This window comes from Salmo trutta, chromosome 23 (genome assembly GCF_901001165.1).
Source record: "Salmo trutta chromosome 23, fSalTru1.1, whole genome shotgun sequence".
Taxonomy (NCBI): Eukaryota; Metazoa; Chordata; class Actinopteri; order Salmoniformes; family Salmonidae; genus Salmo; species Salmo trutta.
The window spans coordinates 32636447-32656272 of record NC_042979.1 but is presented as its reverse complement, the minus strand read 5'-3'; the positions used below and the strand labels follow the sequence as shown (position 1 = coordinate 32656272).

The 19826-nt window shown below is 42.7% G+C and overlaps 1 long non-coding RNA gene and 1 other non-coding gene across 2 annotated transcripts; one reads left to right on the top strand and one right to left on the bottom strand.

Annotated features, from left to right (window-relative positions):
* Positions 1 to 11858: 11858 nt before the first annotated feature.
* Positions 11859 to 11986, bottom strand: LOC115160328 (U6atac minor spliceosomal RNA). The gene has a single exon (XR_003869082.1). It is a non-coding gene; the product is annotated as a U6atac minor spliceosomal RNA (small nuclear RNA).
* Positions 11987 to 12291: 305 nt separating this feature from the next.
* On the top strand, positions 12292 to 14867 carry LOC115160241 (uncharacterized). Its single transcript, XR_003869049.1, has 3 exons — positions 12292 to 12625; positions 14429 to 14475; positions 14746 to 14867. It is a non-coding gene; the product is annotated as an uncharacterized LOC115160241 (long non-coding RNA).
* The last annotated feature ends 4959 nt before the right edge of the window (positions 14868 to 19826 follow it).

Below are 19826 nucleotides of genomic sequence, written 5' to 3'. Positions count from 1 at the left end.
TCCAAGGTTAGGTCACAAGGAGGAGTTCCATTGTTGGCAATTACATTTTTTTAATGGGTCATTTGGAAGGGGCAACACACACAATCACAGAGTCACAAACACACACAAACACACACACAGGAATACGTTTACATACACACAAACAGAGAGTGAGACACCCACTGTGCTGTAAATGGAAGCACGGGGGTCATCCGTCAGTTGACCCTTGACCTTTCTCAGTTTAAAGCATCTCTGCATGTCTCACAAACCGTGCCTTTTCTAGGGTTCTGAAATGCTTATATCCACATTCATAAAAGTGAATAGGTCTTGAATTCACTCTTGAATAGGTCTTTAATTCACTCCTGGTTCACTGCTGGCTGGGCGTGTTGGCTATTCATGGCTTAATCAGTGTCGTTACATTGCTCAAAACGAGGTTGTTCGAAGGCTTGACTGCAACCCCAGATTCACAATTGTTTTCCAGACCATTTTGGGACTGATAGAGAACTGATTAATTGTAATAGGGACGTGGGAGAACCATACTAAGCAAACACTACTTAATGATTACAAAACTAGAAGCGTATGTGACAATAAAACATACGAGAGGAAAATTTAAAAAAGAGAAGACCAGAAAATGAAAACGAGATTGAGAACGGGTAATAAAAATAGTTTTAAAAGTTGGAAAGGGGATGAATTGTTGGCTCATGGCTTCCGATCTCTGGATAAGATCTCTGGATCAAGCTGGGTCATAACCTATGGTCACCTTCAGTCATTAAACCTGCCCCTCTCACCACAAGCCAAATCACAGCAGCTCATACTTATTTTATCAATATATTTTTTATTCGCACTTCCAGATGTTTCTCCTTTTTCATCAGGAAATCCTTCTCTCCCTCCCTCTCTCTCTATTGCGCTCTCTCTGTCTCTCTCTCACAAAGGCTTTGCATGGCTAGGCAACCAAACATGAACCCATGTATCCTATGACTCATCTTATGTAGAGCACAAACATACTAGAGGAGGCTGGTGGGAGGAGCTATAGGAGGAGAGGCTCATTGTAACGGCTGGAATGGAATAAATGGAACGGTATCAAATACATCAAACATTGAAACCACATATTTGTCTCCGTTCCATCTATTCCATTCCAGCCATATAGCTCCCCCACCAGCCTCCTCTGCAACACACACCATTTGGATTTCATGTTTAAATTTAATATGAAAATACTGAGACAGAAATGCTGAGCAAGCTCCAATTTACCTCAGGGGTAGAATACTTTCCTACTGAAATTTAAGTCACTCTTCTTTTTTTACCCGCAAAGTTCATGGGATCCTACCAACATGCTTGAGAGAGAGAGAGAGAGAGCGAGAGAGAGAGAGAGAGAGAGAGAGAGAGAGAGAGAAATCTCTCTAGTTGCTTGGGGTTTATGGTTTGTGACCCACTGACCTCAGTCTCCATCTCCATAGATCAACTCTGCTTCCAGCCTTTCTTCCCCTAATCATTAGCACCCAGCAAATGAGAGAGGCCAAATTATAGGCTGGTCAGCAGTGGCCTGGAAAGTGAATAGTCATTAGTAAGTGACTTAAACAACTTCAGGCCCTAAAGCACAGGCAGGCCTGCATTTTAAATGGATGACATCACCATGAGGTGACTTGAAACGTTATGACCACATGCTACTGTGGCTAGAAGGGCGTGTTCACACACGACAACGTACAGTCCACGCCAGGGGCACAACTTTCACTGGGGACGGGGGGATATGACCCCCCCACATTCTAAAATTGCAGTTTTATTTTTGCACTGTGATACAAAAAGCGGCATTCATGGGTGTGCTTTAGGACCATGCGGATGCCTCAGAGCTGCAGGGAGGCTGTTTGGTGGTTTTAGACGGCTGTATTTAGTACTAGCAGGCACCACAGAGCATGCGGACAGGCTGTGTGAAGGCAAAGCTTCTGAAAGGCTGGACCAGCACAATGCTGCTGTGTGTGTTGCGCTTTTTCTCCCAGTTGTAAAAGCATGCAGAGCAGAAACTGGCTAATCTTTATTTGGCTAATGTAGCTGGCAAGGTAACTGCTGTTTGACTTAACAGAAATTGTACTTTATTTTATATTTATTCCCAGTGCTGAGCTATCTGTCAGGTAGCAGTATCTAACAGCTGTTGTGTATATGGAAATCTTTTGTAGCCTTTTTGTCCTGTTTCAACAGAAGTAAATTAACTTGGCTAGTTTTCACCAGTTGATGTACCATTAGAGCTAGCCAAAAGTTGGCTAACGTTACCTAGCTAGTTAGCTCACTAACTTTAGCTATTATTTTTGCTTCAATCCCACTAGACCTGCATCAAACGATGAAACCAGCGGCCAAATGATTGAAGATTGATATTCTGACGTTTTTTGACAGCATAATGTGTGTTTTTATTAGTCAGTATAGCCATGTAAGATTATTGATCTGTCAGTTTCCCTAGCTAATTCCCTACTTTTCACACGGACACGGTATGAACAGCTCTACAAGCTACACTGTCATGGTGCACAGTCAGTACATAACACTATGATCATCATGTCTTAGCAGGATCAGATGTGACAGGTGTCCCAGCAGGGTCAGACAGCCAGGGAAGACCAGTCTACGGAGCTCAGGTGAATTTTGCTGTATATTATAACAATCAGTCAATGGATACAAAGTTCCATTTTGAGTTGATGGGTAGGCTACAGTCTGGGATCTAGGAATAATGGTAATTTCAATTATTGAACCATTGATTCTATTCTTGGTTAATATAATGTATAAATATACACCGAGGTCATTCTTTGTCATGCCTCATCTGAGCAGTATTATATGTTGACTGGGGTCTCAGCAGGGTCAGGCAACCAGGGAAGACCAGTCTGTGACAGCGCTGAGGTGAATTTTTGCAGATACAACACCTTTATTCTCTCTGTGTTGCAAACACTGGACAAGCCAGAAGCTTCAAAGATTGAAACTATTTTAAGGTAGTCTGACAAACCTCTGAAGTTGATTTCCAAACTGTAACAAAAGGATTGATAGAGGCTTTCCTCAATGATACAAAACATGTCATACACAAATCTGAGGAAGACCTGGAAGACACGATTGATGATAATGAATGGATACAGATATAGTATGATGAATGCCCAGTCATGGTCATATAATCTTAGACATAAATTACTGCAGTTTAGAACCATCCACAGAACATACTATATGCCAGTGAAACTGAATATCATACACTCAGAAATGTAATTCCTCTGCTGGAGGTGTAAAACACAAAAGCGGACATATTTGCATATGCTATGATCTTGTTAAGACTGGCTGAAATCTGGCAAAGAATATGTTATTTTATCTCAGCATGTCTACAGTTTCTCCCTTCTTCCTGTTTTTGTTTGCTTGGAAATGTTGATACTGGAGACTGTTATCAGAAGAAACTGTGTAACCTAGCATTTATAGCTGCTAAGAAATGCATTGCCATTAATTGGAAGGTTGGTTATCCTCCCACATGTCACAATGGATGGCAGAAATGTCAAGTTATGTATCTGTCATGCCTGCTCCCGCTCTTCCCCCCTGGCGCTCGAGGGCGCCGGGCTCCCCAGCTTTACGCACTCCTGCCACCATCATTAGCACACCTGCTTCCCTCGTCACACGCAACAGTGATCATTTGGACTCACCTGGACTCAATTACCTGTGTTATTTCCTTCCCTATATCTGTCTGTCCCCCAGCTCTGTTCCCCGCTTCCGCAATAACATTCGTATGTCATTTTGTTACCCATGTGCTGATGCTGTTCCTGTCTTGTTGTCTGTTCCTCATTAAATGTTTGACTCCCCGTACCTGCTTCTCAACTCCAGCGTAGGTCCTTACAGTATCACTAGATTTTATTTATTACAAGATTAAGGGTATACTGTGCAAATGTCATAAATGATGGGTGCTTTATTTGGAATACTGTATGACAAAAGGGGTCTGTATTGAAAACATTAGCTTTTTTTAGTCGAGCAGTTACAAATTGATAAAAAAAAATTAATGGCATGAGACACCTGTCTGATTTGTGCTTGTCTCAGTGGACTAATCCATTGAGGAGGCCGCGGGGATGCCATGGTCCAAGAATATGGGGATTGTGGCTCAGATGCACAAGGCACGTCTCTCTCCAGAATGTGCTCTCTCCTGCCATTTCGTGGGTATTCATTGTTTCATAACTTCATTGTGTGAATTGTTTACTGTGTCTATCAATTCCCATTTCCTATGTCACCAGTAGTAGCCTACCTTTAATTTCCATAATTTCTCATCTGCAATGTTTGTTTTGTTATGGTCATCTCTGTTAATGCATTCAATATATTATTATTATTATTATAGTAATTTACCGTTCTCATTGTCAGAGTGGACGTGTGTTTTGCAGAACCCACAACCTGTGCTACACTTGTGAGAAACAAGTTTGTTTATTTCATTCCATTTACGAGTTTTATCAATTTATTCATCGTCTTTTGTTTGAAACGCTCCTGTCAATGTTGATTAAGGACGGGCACCTGATTACACATATAGAAGTAGGACTAGTCTACCTGGTGTAACAGTGTAGGTTCCGTCCCTCTCTTCGCCCCAACCCGGGCTCAAACCAGGGACCCTTGCACACATCAACAACTGACACCCCACGAAGCATCGTTACCCATCGCGCCACAAAAGCCGCGGCCCTTGCAACGCAAGGGGAAACCCTACTTCAGGTCTCAGAGCGAGTGACGTCACTGATTGAAACGCTATTAGCGCGCACCACCGCTAACTAACTAGCCATTTCACATCGGTTACACTGGCCTGCGTGCAAATGCAGGCTTATCAATGTGCCCATTCGGGGATGTTTGATAGTAGTTCTGATTGTCTTAACTCACCACCACTAATGAGCTGTGGTAATTTTTCTTCACCTCAAACAGAAAGTAAACAAAGTCTGTTTTTAGAATCAATTGAGAATGACAATAGTTCCTCAAAGTATTTGAACAATATTTCAAGCTTTCTCCCTTTCGATAACCACTCGACATGAAAGGGAAAAATGTAATGCTCAGATACAGCGGAAACGTCATCAAACAACCCTTGCACAAAAAGCCTACAGCTGTGTCTGTCCCAAACCTACTGGCTCGAAACTCTGAAGGCCCAGAATATATTATACAATGTTTCAAGTTTGCTCACGTGAGTTTCTGGGCGACCCAGTTGATAGTTGATACAATGTTTCAAGTTTGTTGCAGACATGCCATGCGTATACTTGCAGGCTGCAATGTTTTTATGTGTTGGCTTTATATAGGTTATTTTTACATAGTTGGCAAAAGCAATAAAAGTTACTTTTAGAAAAAAAATGATGTACTTTTTACCATTTTTCTCCCCAATTGGTAGTTAGTCTTTTCCCATTGCTGCAACTCCCGTACGGACTCGGGAGAGGCGAAGGTGGAGAGCCATGCGTTCTCCGAAACACAACCCAGCCAAACCACACTGCTTTTTGACACACTGCTAGCTTAACTCGGAAGCCAGCCGCACCAATGTGTCGGAGGAAACACCGTACAGCTGGAGAGCGAAGTCAGCAAACATGCACCCGGCCCACCACAAGGAATCGCTAGAGCGCGATGGGACAAGGACAGCACGGCTGGCCAAACCCTCCCCTAACCCGGACAATGCTTGGTCAATTCTGATACAAAAATTAAATGAAATTGTTCAATGAAATTGTGCATATGAAAATCCTAACTGGCATGCAGATTATGTAATTAACTGAGGAGAATCATACTGCCCTTCCTCCTCTCAGGAGCCTCCACTGATTGACATGTTGTCCATCAAAGGATCAGAGAATTAATCTAGTACTGAAAGCATAAGCTACAGCTAGCTAGCACTGCAGTTCATAAAATGTGGTGAGTAGTTGACTCAAAGAGAGCGAAATACAATAGCTGAACAGTTTTGAACAAATTACTTTCTTCCAAAATTAAGTACAAGCAAGAGAGAGAGAGAGAGCGAGAGAGAGCTAGCTATATTTGGTTGTATTTTTTAAACTTTCACTTAGGTAGCTGAATGCAGCTAGCTAGTTTAGCCTACTCAAACACCCGACTCAAACAGAGAGGGATGCTATGTTAGCTAGGTGGCTATGGCTGTCCAACACCGGAACTCTTCCAAGTCAAGGTAAGCTTTTGGTTTTATAAATGTATTGCCACTGTGTCCCGCTGGTGTAACTGCTAAACTGCTTTCTTACTGTACATTGTACTGCATGATTGTAGTGGGTTTACTAATGCATTAGTTCTAGTAGCTATGTTGACTATGAGGTGACAACGATGTAGACTGTGTAGCGGTTAGCAGTCATGATATGAAGGTTTGGCTTAGAAATTATTTTTTGCCTGGTCGCAGACAGCTGATCTGTTGGGAACTGAAGTCCACAAGTGAAAGGAAAAGGTGAGAGGAATGCGTGTAGATAGTTGCGAGAAGGAATTACAGTATATACTGTATACATGGAGCAAAATGATCATGCTGTTTTAATGTGGCTACTATGAAAGTGAACTGTGTTTGCGTGTGATCAGGGGTGTATTCATTCTGCCGATTCTGTTGAAAAACATTTCTTAATAAACAGAAGCAAACGGAACGAAACGAGGATAAACATAGCTGAATTTGTCCAATAGAAACTCTCATTTGCAACTGTTGGACTAATGATTACACCCTAGATCAGGTAGATGTGCAAGGGGGTATTGAATGTGTCACTGCCTGTCACCTTGATTACTCAAAATTCTCTCGACCTGTGCACCTACATTGTAAACTTTCATTCATAGGCTAGGTTGTAGCAACCTCATGAAGGATCAAGGAAAATTTGAGTATCATGTAGTAGCATAAACCTATCGATGTTACATTGTGCTGGGTGAATGGAATATGAATGACAGTCATCCAATATGCTGTAATAGGAAAAAGGCCATGCTCATAAATAAATAAAAATCATCCTCTCTCATCTTAAACGGCACTGACCGCCACTAATGTCAGTTCATGCTACAAGAGCTCTGATAGGTTGGAGGACGTCCTCTGGAAGTTGTCATAATTACTGTACAGTGCATTCGGAAAGTATTCAGACCCCTTCCCCTTTTCCACATTATGTTACATTACAGCCTTATTCTAAAATTGAATAAATAAAAAAATGTCCTCATCAATCTACACACAATACCCCATAATGACAAAGTGAATTGTTTTTGATTTTTTTGCAAATTTATGAAAAAACAAGAACAGAAATACCTTATTTACATAAGCATTTAGACCCTTTGCGATGCCACTCGAAATTGAGCTCAGTCAGATGCTGTTTCCATTGATCATCCTTGAGATGTTTGTACAACTTGATTGGAGTCCACCTGTGGTAAATTCAATTGATTGGACATGATTTGGAAAGGCACACACCTGGCTATATAAGGTCCCAAAGTTGACAGTGCATGTCAGATCATGAACCAAGCCATGAGGAATTGTCCGTAGAGCTCAGACACAGGATTGTGTCAAGGCACAGATCTGGGGAACTGTACCAAAACATTTCTGCAGCATTGAAGGTCCCCAAGAACACAGTGGAACACAGTGCCTCCATCATTCTTCCTAGAACTGACCGCCCGGCCAAACTGAGCAATCAGGGGTGAAGGGCCTTGGTCAGAGAAGTGACCAAGAACCTGATGGTCACTCTGACAGAGCTCCAGAGTTCCTCTGTGTAGATGGGAGAACCTTCCAGAAGGACAACTGGTAGAGTGGCCAGATTGAAGACACTTCTCAGTAAAAAGCACATGACAGCCCGCTTGGAGTTTGCCAAAAGACACCTAAAGGACTCTCAGACCATGAGAAACAAGATTCTTTGGTCTAATGAAAACCTAATGAAAACAAGATTGAACTCTTTGGCCTGAATGCCAAGTGTCCAAGTGGAGGAAACCTCGGGCACCATCCCTCTCGTGAAGCATGGTGGTGGCAGTATCATGCTGTGGGGATGTTTTTGAGCGGCAGGGACTGGGAGACTAGTCAGGATCAAGGGAAAGATTAACGGAGAAAAGTACAGAGAGATCCTTGATGAAAACCTGCTCCAGAGCGCTCAGGACCTCAGCTTGGGGCGAAGGCACACCTTCCAACAGGTCAACAACCCTAAGCACACAGCCAAGACAACGCAGGAGGGGCTTTGGGACAAGTCTCTGAATGTCTTTGAGTGGCCCAGACAAAGCCCAGACTCTGGAGAGACCTGAAAATAGCTGTGCAGTGATGCTCCCCATCCAACCTGACAGAGCTTGAGAGGATCTGCAGAGAAGAATGTGAGAAACTCCCCAAATACAGGTGTGCCAAGCTTGTAGCGTCATACCCAAGAAGACTCAAGGCTGTAATTGCTGCCAAAGGTGCTTCAACAAAGTACAGAGTAAAGGGTCTGAACACTTACGTAAATGTGATATTTTTCTATTTTTATTTTTTATAAATTAGCAAACATTTCAATAAACCTATTTTTGCTTTTTCATTATGAGGTATTGTGTGTAGATTGATGAGGGGGGGGGACTATTTTATCCATTTTAGAATAAGGCTGTAATTTAACTAAATGTGGAAAAAGTCAAGGGGTCTGAATACTTTCCGAATGCACTGTAAGTGATAACCAAGAGCCTCCTAGGTTTTGTATTGAAGTCAATGTACCCAGAGGAGGACAGAAGCTAGCTGTCCTCCGGCTAACGCATGGTGCTGCTGAGGCTACTGTAGACCTTCATTGCACAACAGTGTGTTTTAATCAATTATTTGGTGACGTGAATATAGTTTTATCGTAAAATTATAACTTTTTTAATGTTTCGCAATTTTTATTTTTATGAAATTCACTGAGGAGGACGGTCCTCCCCTTCTTCCTCTGAGGAGCTTCCACTGATTCAGATATAATTCCTCTCAGTAACTAGTCTATTCTTCTATACTGCTTTATTTCAATCTGGTAGGCTTAATCCCAATTACCTTTTTAAATAGACTTTTGTTGACAATGTAGAGGTCCTCAAGCCAGCTGGCAGTTGACCATAGTCATGATGTTGTTGTAGGGGTGTTGGACAGCGTTTGGAGCTTTTCATTGGGACCAGCACAGCACTGTAGCTAATATAATCCAAAGGGCTCCACTTGGCTGTAGCCCCGGTCCAAGGAGTACCTCAGTGCTCGGCCAAGTCTCAGCTCGCCATGTGGAGGGGAGTAGAGCGGCGGTGACAACATATCTATTCCAGATGGAGGAGAGGAACGACCAACCAACAGACCAACTGCTGCTGACCTACTTTTTCACTCTCACATTTTTCACTTTTCCTAACGCTTTTCAAAATCATGCCACTACTATGGCGTTGTGGTGCTTTTTATTTTATAAAAGGAAAATAGGTTCTGGAGACTTGTGAGTTTCTCCACATTTGTTATTTTGTGTAGGCTGGCCTACGTGACGGTGTGGGGTTTGTTTTCAGTGGTCCAGGGACTCTTGACTGATGCTACCTGTGTTTGCCTTTCATTCAGTTATCATACAGTACACAAACTCATATCAATGGAAGTTATGCAACAAGTGTTGGCTATGAAAAAGGCTTCCACGTTCGTGGATAACTAAGGAGGGAAAGGAAATTATGACACAGCATAGTTGAGCTCTGCAGCTCAGTGTGTGACAGTTACTCAATCAGAAAAGCTAATATGTATTGAAACCACTCCACACAGAAACGTTATAACATTTTGATCATGATCAGTTTATAGCAGGGGTACTAAGAAGGTCTGGTCACACACATTTCCTAAGTGGAAAATGACAGAATGGATATTGTCATTTTTTGGTGTAGTGTTCGTAAGCTTGAGGTCATTTGCACACAAAAAAAATCATAGCCTCAATTTTGTAGCACACATTGAATATAGTTGCGGAGAGTCCCTGTAATCCTAGATTCAGATCATTCAGGTGAGAAAAAACATCACCCAGATAGGCCAGTCGTGTGAGAAACTCGTCATCATGCAAGTCGTCAGACAAGTGAAAATTATGGTCAGCAAAGAAAACTTTAAGCTCGTCTCTCAATTCAAAAAAGCGTGTCAATACTTTGCCCCTTGATAACCTGCACACTTCTGTATGTTGTAAAAGCGTTACATGGTCGCTGCCCATATCATTGCATAGTGCAGGAAAAACACGAAAGTTCAGGGCCTTGCTATAACAAAGTTAACCATTGTCACTATAGTGTCCAAAATGTCTTCAAGCTGTCAGGCATTCCCTTGGCAGCAAGAGCCTCTCGGTGGATTCTCCAGTGTAACCAAGTGGCGTCGGGAGAAACTGCTTGCACGCATGTTACCACTCCACTATGTCTCCCTGTCATGGCTTTTGCTCCATCAGTACAGATACCAACATGAGCAGCAGCAGCTACGTTTGGCTACATACGGACTGTTAGTGGAATTCCCATGAGAGAGTAACGGTTTATGTGATTGGATGGTAATTATTTGACTAGGCTACCTGTATTTGACATTGTGTTGTTATTTCGCTGAACACTAGATGGCGAGAAAAAAACCTCACCCAAATGTATAGCCACATTGGAAAATATAAATGTACTTTGTATTTTTATTTATTTTTCATGTGATTTTTATTTGGCATACCCCCAACGGCCAGGGGTATACCTGCCGAAGAGGTTAAAACTGAAAGGGAAAAATATCAGCCTCGTGACAAAATGCATTATAAAACTGCACATTATTCTCTCTGCCTCATGGCAAAATGTGTTGAAATGTAGGAAGTTAGCTGTCCCCCCCACAAAAAAAGTTGTTTGTGTCACACCCTGATCTGATTCACCTGTCTTTGTGCTTGTCTCCACCCCCCTCCAGGTGTCGCCCATCTTCTCATTATCCCATGTGTATTTGTACCTGTGTTCTCTGTTTGTCTGTTGCCAGTTCATCTTGTCTTGTCAGGTCTTACCAGCGGTCTTTCCCGCATTCCTGTTTCTCTAGTTCTGTTTCCTAGTTTTTTCCGGTTCTGACCATTCTGCCTGCCCTGCCGTCCTTTACCTGCCAGACTCTGACCTGATCACGAACCTCTGCCTGCCCTCCACCTGCCCTTTGCCTGCCCCGTGTTTCTAATAAATAATCTGAGAACTGTACTATCAGCCTCCCGTGTCTGCATCTGGGTCATATCCTGAGTCGTGATAGTTTGTTTGTCTATTAGGGGGGATTGGGGGGGCCCTGGAGGTAGCTACCCCTAGGGCCCCAAATGCGGTAGTCCGGCCCTATGCCTATCCCTATCTCACCAGTCTGCCTGCCTAATGCAGTAGCCCCAGACACACACACACACACACACACATGCACACTGAGGTGGACTGCTGTGGCCTGGGCAGAGATTCCTGATGGCTTTCACGGAGGAAGAAAGGGTGGATGGATCTCTGGAGGTCTGCTGCCCCAATCAGCCTCACAGCATTTTTGAGTCGGGCTCAGGGAAAAGTATGGGGGACTTTGTCAACAATAAGCTACTGTATGTCTCATATTCACCAGCATAGTAAGTCTATGGCCTATCAAGATCTCTTCTCATTCAAGGAATGTTCAGGTGAAGCTTATTGAAAACACATCTTTACTTCACATGCTTACAAGCCAGGCATACCTTTTTGAAGGATGATGGATTGAAGTAGGAAGTCTTAGCTCTTCTATCTTTGGTAGAACATGACTGCCCTCTTCTGGTAATTGAAAAAACCTACACAAAGATTTCACGATGTACGCAGCATTCTCATCTGTCACTGCGTTACATGCTGTTGTCTGTTGGTTACGCTAGGGGGCATAACTAGTTACTTATTCTGGTGAATATGAATGCAATAGTGATCATTCTTCAATCAAAACAGCCAATGAAATAACTGTCCTGTTTCATTTTCCCGGTCAGGATGTCTCATAATTCTTAACGTTCTAAGAAAAATAGTATATATTTCTGTGAGGATGTACATTTAAAAAAAAAACTTGGTTGAAGATGCCACGAAGTAAGTGACAATGCCTTAACCATATGTGTGTTGAAGGCCACTAGGACCTCTTCCATCCTTGTCAAGGGGAGTGCTAACCTTCTCTCCTTTCATACAACACAAACCGTGATTATTAAATGACCTCTATATATGTGACCGCTAGAGTATAAACGTATTGTCTAGGGTTGCTTAAATGTAATCTACCAATATGGCTAAATATACAATAACAGTTATAGAATATACTATTTTCTAATACGTGCAATGTTTTTCTAAATCCAAATCAGTAGTTATATTAATTTATTCGTTATATCTACGAAAAGGCCCAGAATGCATTGCCTAAACCTTCCATATCATTGGTGTGAGCCAATGACATCGAGTTATTGACCGCCTCAATCCAGGAAGTCAACAAAACATTTTAGAATTTAAACCAGATCGTTTTGGTATATGCTATGAAACAACTACCTATTCGGTTTCTGATTGTAGTTAGTTGTCTACTTACTTTCGTCCTTGTCTCGAAAACGAACAATGTTATTGTTGCCTCCATCAGCGGACGCCAATGACGTACAGTAGGTTAAAGTTCAAACTGAAAGTTTGGATTGGTTAAAATGGGAAACGTCTTAACGATAGAATTTGAAGGGGAAGGGAAGTATGGCAAAATAACACGTTTTGAAATGTTCAGCTCAAGACAAAACAGTACCGTATGGATGAGAAGCATGAAGTAGCGTTGGAAGTTCTTGATATCCCTCTCTCTTCATCTGTGGTCAGATTATATACTTATTGACAGATGAGTGGTCAAAATGCTTAAGCTAGGTATAGCTAATGTTACATTTATAGCTACTGGATGTTGTCAGTTTACTTTACCAGTCTTAACTAACAGAAATCCAGTCTTCCTAAAGGGTAGGAAGCAGGTGTTTTTACTCAAAGCAACAACACAGTCTGGTCAAAGACTTAGTAACTTAGTTGTAGGTAGGGTTCCCTATAACTACAAACATAGTTGTGTTTTTACATATGTATTAACTTATTTCCGGATATCTTCAGGACTACCCACAATGCACCATTTCTGGTGCTACCTAGCTAGTTCCCAGCCTCAGTAGTAACGTTATTTACTAGCTGTGCTAGCATGTAATTACAAATCCATATGTTAAATGTGGTTATGTTTACGCTACCTACCCTTTAAAAGGGGGAAGGTTAGCTATAGCTAGTTAGTATCTAGCCCTTGATCATGACTCTCAGTTCCATTACATTTTGCATAAGAGTCATCTTCTGTACGGGGGAGTTTTGTTCAGAGCCCAGACGCTCGGTCTGAACATTAGCTAACACACCGCTTGCGGTAGGGTTTTGGAAGCATAAGGACCTTATCTTTCGTATCAGTGACAAATAATTGAGGTCAGGGCTCTGTGCAGGAGAGTCAAGTGTTCCAAAACATTTCTGTATTGATCTTGCCTTGTGCACGGGGGCATTGTCATGCTGAAACAGGAAAGGGCATTTCCCAAACTGTTGCCACACAGTTGGAAGCACAGAATCGTCTAGAATGTCTTTGTATGCTGTAGCGTTAAGATTTGTCCATCGGACGGCCAGAGGCTGCAGGTAGCCTAGTGTTTAGTGTTGGGCCAGTAACCGAAGGTTGCTAGATCGAATCCCAGAGCTGACAAGGTAAACATCTGTTATTCTGCCCCTGAACAAGGCAGTTAACCCTAGGCTGTCCTTGTAAATAAGAATTTGTTCTTAACTGACTTGCCTGGTAAAATAAAAAAATGGTGAAGTGTGATTGATCACTCCAGAGAATGTGTTTCCACTGCTCCAGAGTCCAATGGCGGCGAGCTTTACACCACTCCAGCTGATGCTTGGCATTGCGCATGGTGATCTTAGGCTTGTGTGTGGCTGCTCGGCCATGGAAACCCATTTCATGATGCTCCTGGCGAACCGTTCTTGTGCTGACGTTGCTTCCAGAGGCAGTTTGGAACACGGTAGTAAGTGTTGCAACAGACAGATGATTTTTATATGCTTCAGCACTCGGCGGTCCCTTTCAGTGAGCTTGTGGGTTCCTACCACTTCGCGGTTGAGCCGATGTTACTCCTAGACGTTTCCACTTCACAATAACAGCGCTGACAGTTGACCGGGGCAGCTCTAGCAGGGCAGAAATTTGACAAACTGACTTGTTGGAAAGGTGGCATCCTATGACGGTGCCACTTTGAAAGTCAGTGAGCTCTTCAGTAAGGCCATTCTACTGCCAATGTTTGTCTATGGAGATTGCATGGCTTTGTGCTTGATTTTATACACCTGTCAGCAACGGGGATGGCTGAAATAGCTGACTCCACTAATTTGAAGGGGTGTCAACATACTTTTGATTATATGTATTGTAGATAGTATGTGTAACAGCATGGTTGTCTGTCCTCATTTTCCTCTAGCTCTCATGCTTATCTTAGCTGATACACAAGTATTTTAAAGTGTGCATGTGACAACTGTTAAAAGGGCTTTATAAATACATTTGATTGTATGTGAGTCTTTGCACTGCATGTATTGTTTATCTAATCTTTGTCACTGGTGTGTTCTGTTTTCGCAGATGGTGCTGGTGGGAGGCACTCTACAGCAGTGGACTTCATCGCTCAGGTAAGCTGACCCCCTTGCCTGGCTGCCTATCCACATCGCTCCGGCCAACTGATGTTTCTTCTCCGAGATGAGTCTGTATTTGGCTCTCTCCCCAATGATTTCTAGAATGCTAACACATTATGGCCATTCTGATTTGGTTCTAGAAGTTGTTGGGGAGGGCTAGGGCTGTGGGGGTCAAGTAATTCTGTCAGGCAGTTATTGTCATGCAAAAGAGTGCCAGTTTTATGCTAATTAAATGTTAATTAACATAAATAATTTTTGCATCTCCAGGCCTCTGTGCCTATATGCTGCTGATGCGAGCCTTTGGAACATCTACATTTTCTAATAAATCAATTTATACATCACAATAAATCCATTACTTATTTTAGTCTGGTCCAAAGAATATAATTGAATTTAGCAAAATTAAATGGAGAGGATATTTTTCCCATTCCAGAGCATGTGCGCATTTGAAATGGCTATGTTGAGCATTAAGGTGATCATTTGAAACAGGTCCTATACGCAAGATTAAGATTTATTTGGCAACTTTAGTTGTGAATGATACAAACCTTAGAATGTCTTAGAAATCAAACATATATGGGCTGTACGGTGCGATATATAGGCTATTGATGATTTGAGAAAGTAGCAAAAAAAGCTTGCTCTCTGTTCCTTGCCTCAGGCTGTACAGTCATGGCCAAAAGTTTTGAGAATGACACAAATAGCTGCCTCAGTTTGTATGATGGCAATCTGTATATACTCCAGAATGTTATGAAGAGTGATCAGATGAATTGCAATTAATTGCAAAGTCCCTATTTGCCATGCAAATGAACCGAATCCCCAAAAAACATTTCCACTGCATTTCAGCCCTGCCACAAAAGGACCAGTTGACATCATGTCAGTGATTCTCTCATTAACACAGGTGTGAGTGTTGATGAGGACAAGGCTGGAGATCACTCTGTCTTGCTGATTGAGTTCGAATAACAGACTGGAAGCTTCAAAAGGAGGGTGGTGCTTGGAATCATTGTTCTTCCTCTGTCAACCATGGTTCCCTGCAAGGAAACACGTGCTGTCATCATTGCTTTGCACAAAAAGGGCTTCACAGGCAAGGATATTGCTGCCAGTAAGATAGCACCTAAATCAACCATGTATTGGATCATCAAGAACTTCAAGGAGAGTGGTTCAATTGTAATGAAGAAGGCTTCAGGGCTCCCAAGAAAGTCCAGCAAGCGCCAGGACCGTCTCCTAAAGTTGATTCAGCTGTGGGATCGGGGCACCACCAGTACAGAGCTTGCTCAGGAATGACAGCAGGCAGGTGTGAATGCATCTGCACGCACAGTGAGGCAAATACTTTTGGAGGACGGCCTGGTGTCAAGAAGGGCAGCAAAGAAGCCACTTCTCATCAGGAAAACATCAGGGACAGACTGATATTCTGCAAAAGGTACAGGGATTGGACTGCTGAGGACTGGGGTAAAGTCATTTTCTCTGATGAATCCCCTTTCCGATTGTTTGGGGCATCCAGAAAAAAAGCTTGTCTGGAGAAGACAAGGTGAGCGCTACCATCAGTCCTGTGTCATGCCAACAGTAAAGCATCCTGAGACCATTCATGTGTGGGGTTGCTTCTCAGCCAAGGGAGTGGGCTCACTCACAATTTTGCCCAAGAACACAGCCATGAATAAAGAATGGTACCAACACATCCTCCGAGAGCGACTTCTCCCAACCATCCAGGAACAGTTTGGTGACGAACAATGCCTTTTCCAGCATGATGGAGCACCTTGCCATAAGGCAAAAGGGATAACTAAGTGGCTCGGGGAACAAAACATCGATATTTTGGGTCCATGGCCAGGAAACTTCCCAGACCTTAATCCCATTGAGAACTTGTGGTCAATCCTCAAAAGGCGGGTGGACAAACAAAACCCCACAAATTCTGACAAACTCCAAGCATTGATTATGCAAGAATGGGCTGCCATCAGTCAGGATGTGGCCCAGAAGTTAATTGACAGCATGCCAGGGTGGATTGTAGAGGTCTTGAAAAATAAGGGTCAACACTGCAAATATCTTAAGGTGAATGCACCAATTTGTAAGTCGCTCTGGATAAGAGCGTCTGCTAAATGACTTAAATGTAAATGTAAATATTGACTCTGCATCAACTTCATGTAATTGTCAATAAAAGCCTTTGACACTTATGAAATGCTTGTAATTATACTTCAGTATTCCATAGTAACATCTGACAAAAATATCTAAAGACACTGAAGCAGCAAACTTTGTGGAAATTAATATTTGTGTCATTCTCATATATTTTGGCCACGACTGTACACATCTGTTCTCTCATCAAGTGGTCATATGTTCATGTTCACCCATCAGACTATTCTCAACTTAATCTTAATCTAATATGTAAAATGTGTTTTTCGATTTAGAATGCCCATTATTAAATGGGCAGGTTGCAGGGGAAAAAAGACGTCATCTGTATGCACTCAAATAGCGAATGGAGGCCAGGCGCTTTCCATCCAGTCTCACCTTTCTGATTCAGATGGGTTAGGTTAAATGCGGAAGACACATTTCAGCTGAATGCATTCAGTTGACCAGGTATCCCCCTTTACCTTTTGTAGGCTACATAAATTTTATAGCAGAGCATGTGCTTAATATGAGCAGCTGAGAAATAAATATAACAACACTTATTTCACTCCACACATCAACCACTGTTTGAGGAGCATGTGCTCGCTGCCAGACCAGTGATATTCTGCCCAAACTCTGTATGCCATGGGCTCGCCAGCCTTGTTCCTGCAGCTACCCAGTGCTTAATTTAGGAAACGATGTGAAATATTTTCAGGAACATCGCAACAAAACATACTTTTGGCCATGTAGTGTATGTGGACACCCCTTCAAATTAGTGGATTCGGCTATTTCAGCCACACCTGTTGCTGACAGGTGTATAAAATCGAGCACACTGCCATGCAATCTCCATAGACAAACATTGTCAGTAGAATGGCCGTACGGAAGAGCTCAGTGACTTTTAATGTGGCACCGTCATAGGATGCCACCTTTCCAACAAGTCAGTTTGTCATATTTCTGCCTTGCTAGAGTTGCCCCAGTCAACTGTAAATTTATTGTGAAGTGGAAACGTCTAGGAGCAACAACTGTGCAGCCGCGAAGGGGTAGGCCACACAAGCTCACAGAACGGGACAGCCAAGTGCTGAAGCGCGTAGTGCTTAAAAATTGTCTGTCCTCGGTTGCAACACTCACTACCGAGTTTCAAGCTGTCGCTGGGTGCAACGTCAGCACAATAACTGTTCGTCGGGAGCTTAATGAAATGGGTTTCCATGGCCGAGCAGCCGCACACAAGCCTAAGATCACCATGCACAATGCCAAGCGTCTGTTGGAATGGTGTAAAGCTGGCCGCCATTGGACTCTGGAGCAGTGGAAACACCATCTGGCAGTCCGATGGACAAATCTGGGTTTGGTGGATGCCAGGATAATGCTACCTGCCCAATTGCATAGTGCCAACTGTAAAGTTTGATGGAGGATGAATAATAGTCTGGGGCTGTTTTTCATGGATCAGGCCCCTTAGTTCCAGTGAAAGAAAATCTTAATGCTACAGCATGCAATGACATTCTAGACGATTCTGTGCTTCCAACTTTGTGGCAACAGTTTGGGGAAGGCCCTTTCCTGTTTCAGCGTGACAATGTCCCCGTGCACAAAGCGAGGTCCATAGAGAAATGTTTTTTTTTCTAAATCGGTGTGGAAGAACTTGACTGGCCTGCACAGAGCCCTGACCTCAAATCCATCAAACACCTTTTTGGATGAATTGGTACACCGACTGCAAGCCAGGCCTAATTGCCCGACCTCACTAATACTCTTGTGGCTGAATGGAAGCAAGTCCCCGCAACAATGTTCCAACATCTAGTGGAAAGCCTTCCCAGAAGAGTGGCTGTTATAGCATCAAATGGGGGACCAACTCCATATTAATGCCCATGATTTTGGAATGAGATGTTCAACGAGCAGTGTATTTCTGTAGGGTATTTCTGTTGACAGCCCGTCTGCGTGCTCGAGAAAGGAATAAAGCAGAGAGGAGGAGATGGAAACGCATGGTGGTGAGATATTCTGTATAGCTAAAGGTAGTGTGTCGCCCAATTCATTTTGAAAATATTAAAAATGCCCTTCCAAATGCTATTCCAAATCAAATACAAATTCACTAATTGTAGGCTAACTGTAAACCGCCCTGCACAATCAATGAACCAACCGCATCGCCAAGGGCTAAACTACTCTCCCAGACTCATGAATAGAAATGTTGGAGCATTAGGTAACCAGTCCACCCAGTCCACACTCAAAGCCTAGACCAATTATGTACCAAAGACATTTGAATCAATTTTGTTTGTTTTTCTGCCATGCACACGGTAGGCTATGTATTGTATAAAGGCACAATCATATTTTTAATTCTGTATTTTTTTTTCATGCTTGGGCTCATAAGCCTATGAATATGCTCTGATATGCGTATAGGTGTTTTGAATTAACTTTAGAAAGACCTGTCCATTTCGTTGTTAGGTTTTGAAACATCTACAACAACCCTGTTTTACACTGTTTCAATCTGCTGTTGAACTTTCTTCAAATTGATCGTCACAGTGAGGTGAGTTGTAAAAGTATGACAGGCCTTCTGTTTTGGTAGCATTTCTTTTTTAACCTTTTATTTAACTAGGCAAGTCAGTTAGAAACAAATTCTTATTTTCAATGACAGCATAGGAACAGCGGGTTCACTGCCTTGTTCAGGGGAAGAATGACAGATTTTTACCTTGTTAGCTCGGGGATTCGATCTTGCAACCTTTCGGTTACTAGTCCAATACTCTAACCACTAGGCTACCTGCCGCGCCATTTGCATTTATTTCAGAGTGGTTAGAGGGACAATAGAGCCCTGAGTACCAGGCCATTAGGACCTGATGGAGGGACAATAGAGCCCTGAGTACCAGGCCATTAGGACCTGATGGAGGGACAATAGAGCCCTGAGTACCAGGCCATTAGGACCCTATGGTAGTTAGCAGTTGGGTACTACCAAAGCATGTCCAGAGTGCATAAAAGGAGATTACCTTGACTGTGGAATTTTTCTGCGTTCATGACTGCCAGTGTGGAGGTAATACGGTCACCGCAACAGCCCTAGGTTGGGCCAGAGCCAGCCTACGTGATGTCTTTATCAGCTTTGATACTCTGATTGGTTAGATTTGTTAGACTATCCAATCGCAGAGGAATTTGTTTTGTTCAACACCCCTCATTTAGAAATCACACAAACGACTTCTAGGATGTCAGTTTCAGACTGAATGCATGTAGCGATCGATTAGAGCAGCAGAATTAAATTCATGGAGAGTCATCAGGCAACTAACCCCCTCTTC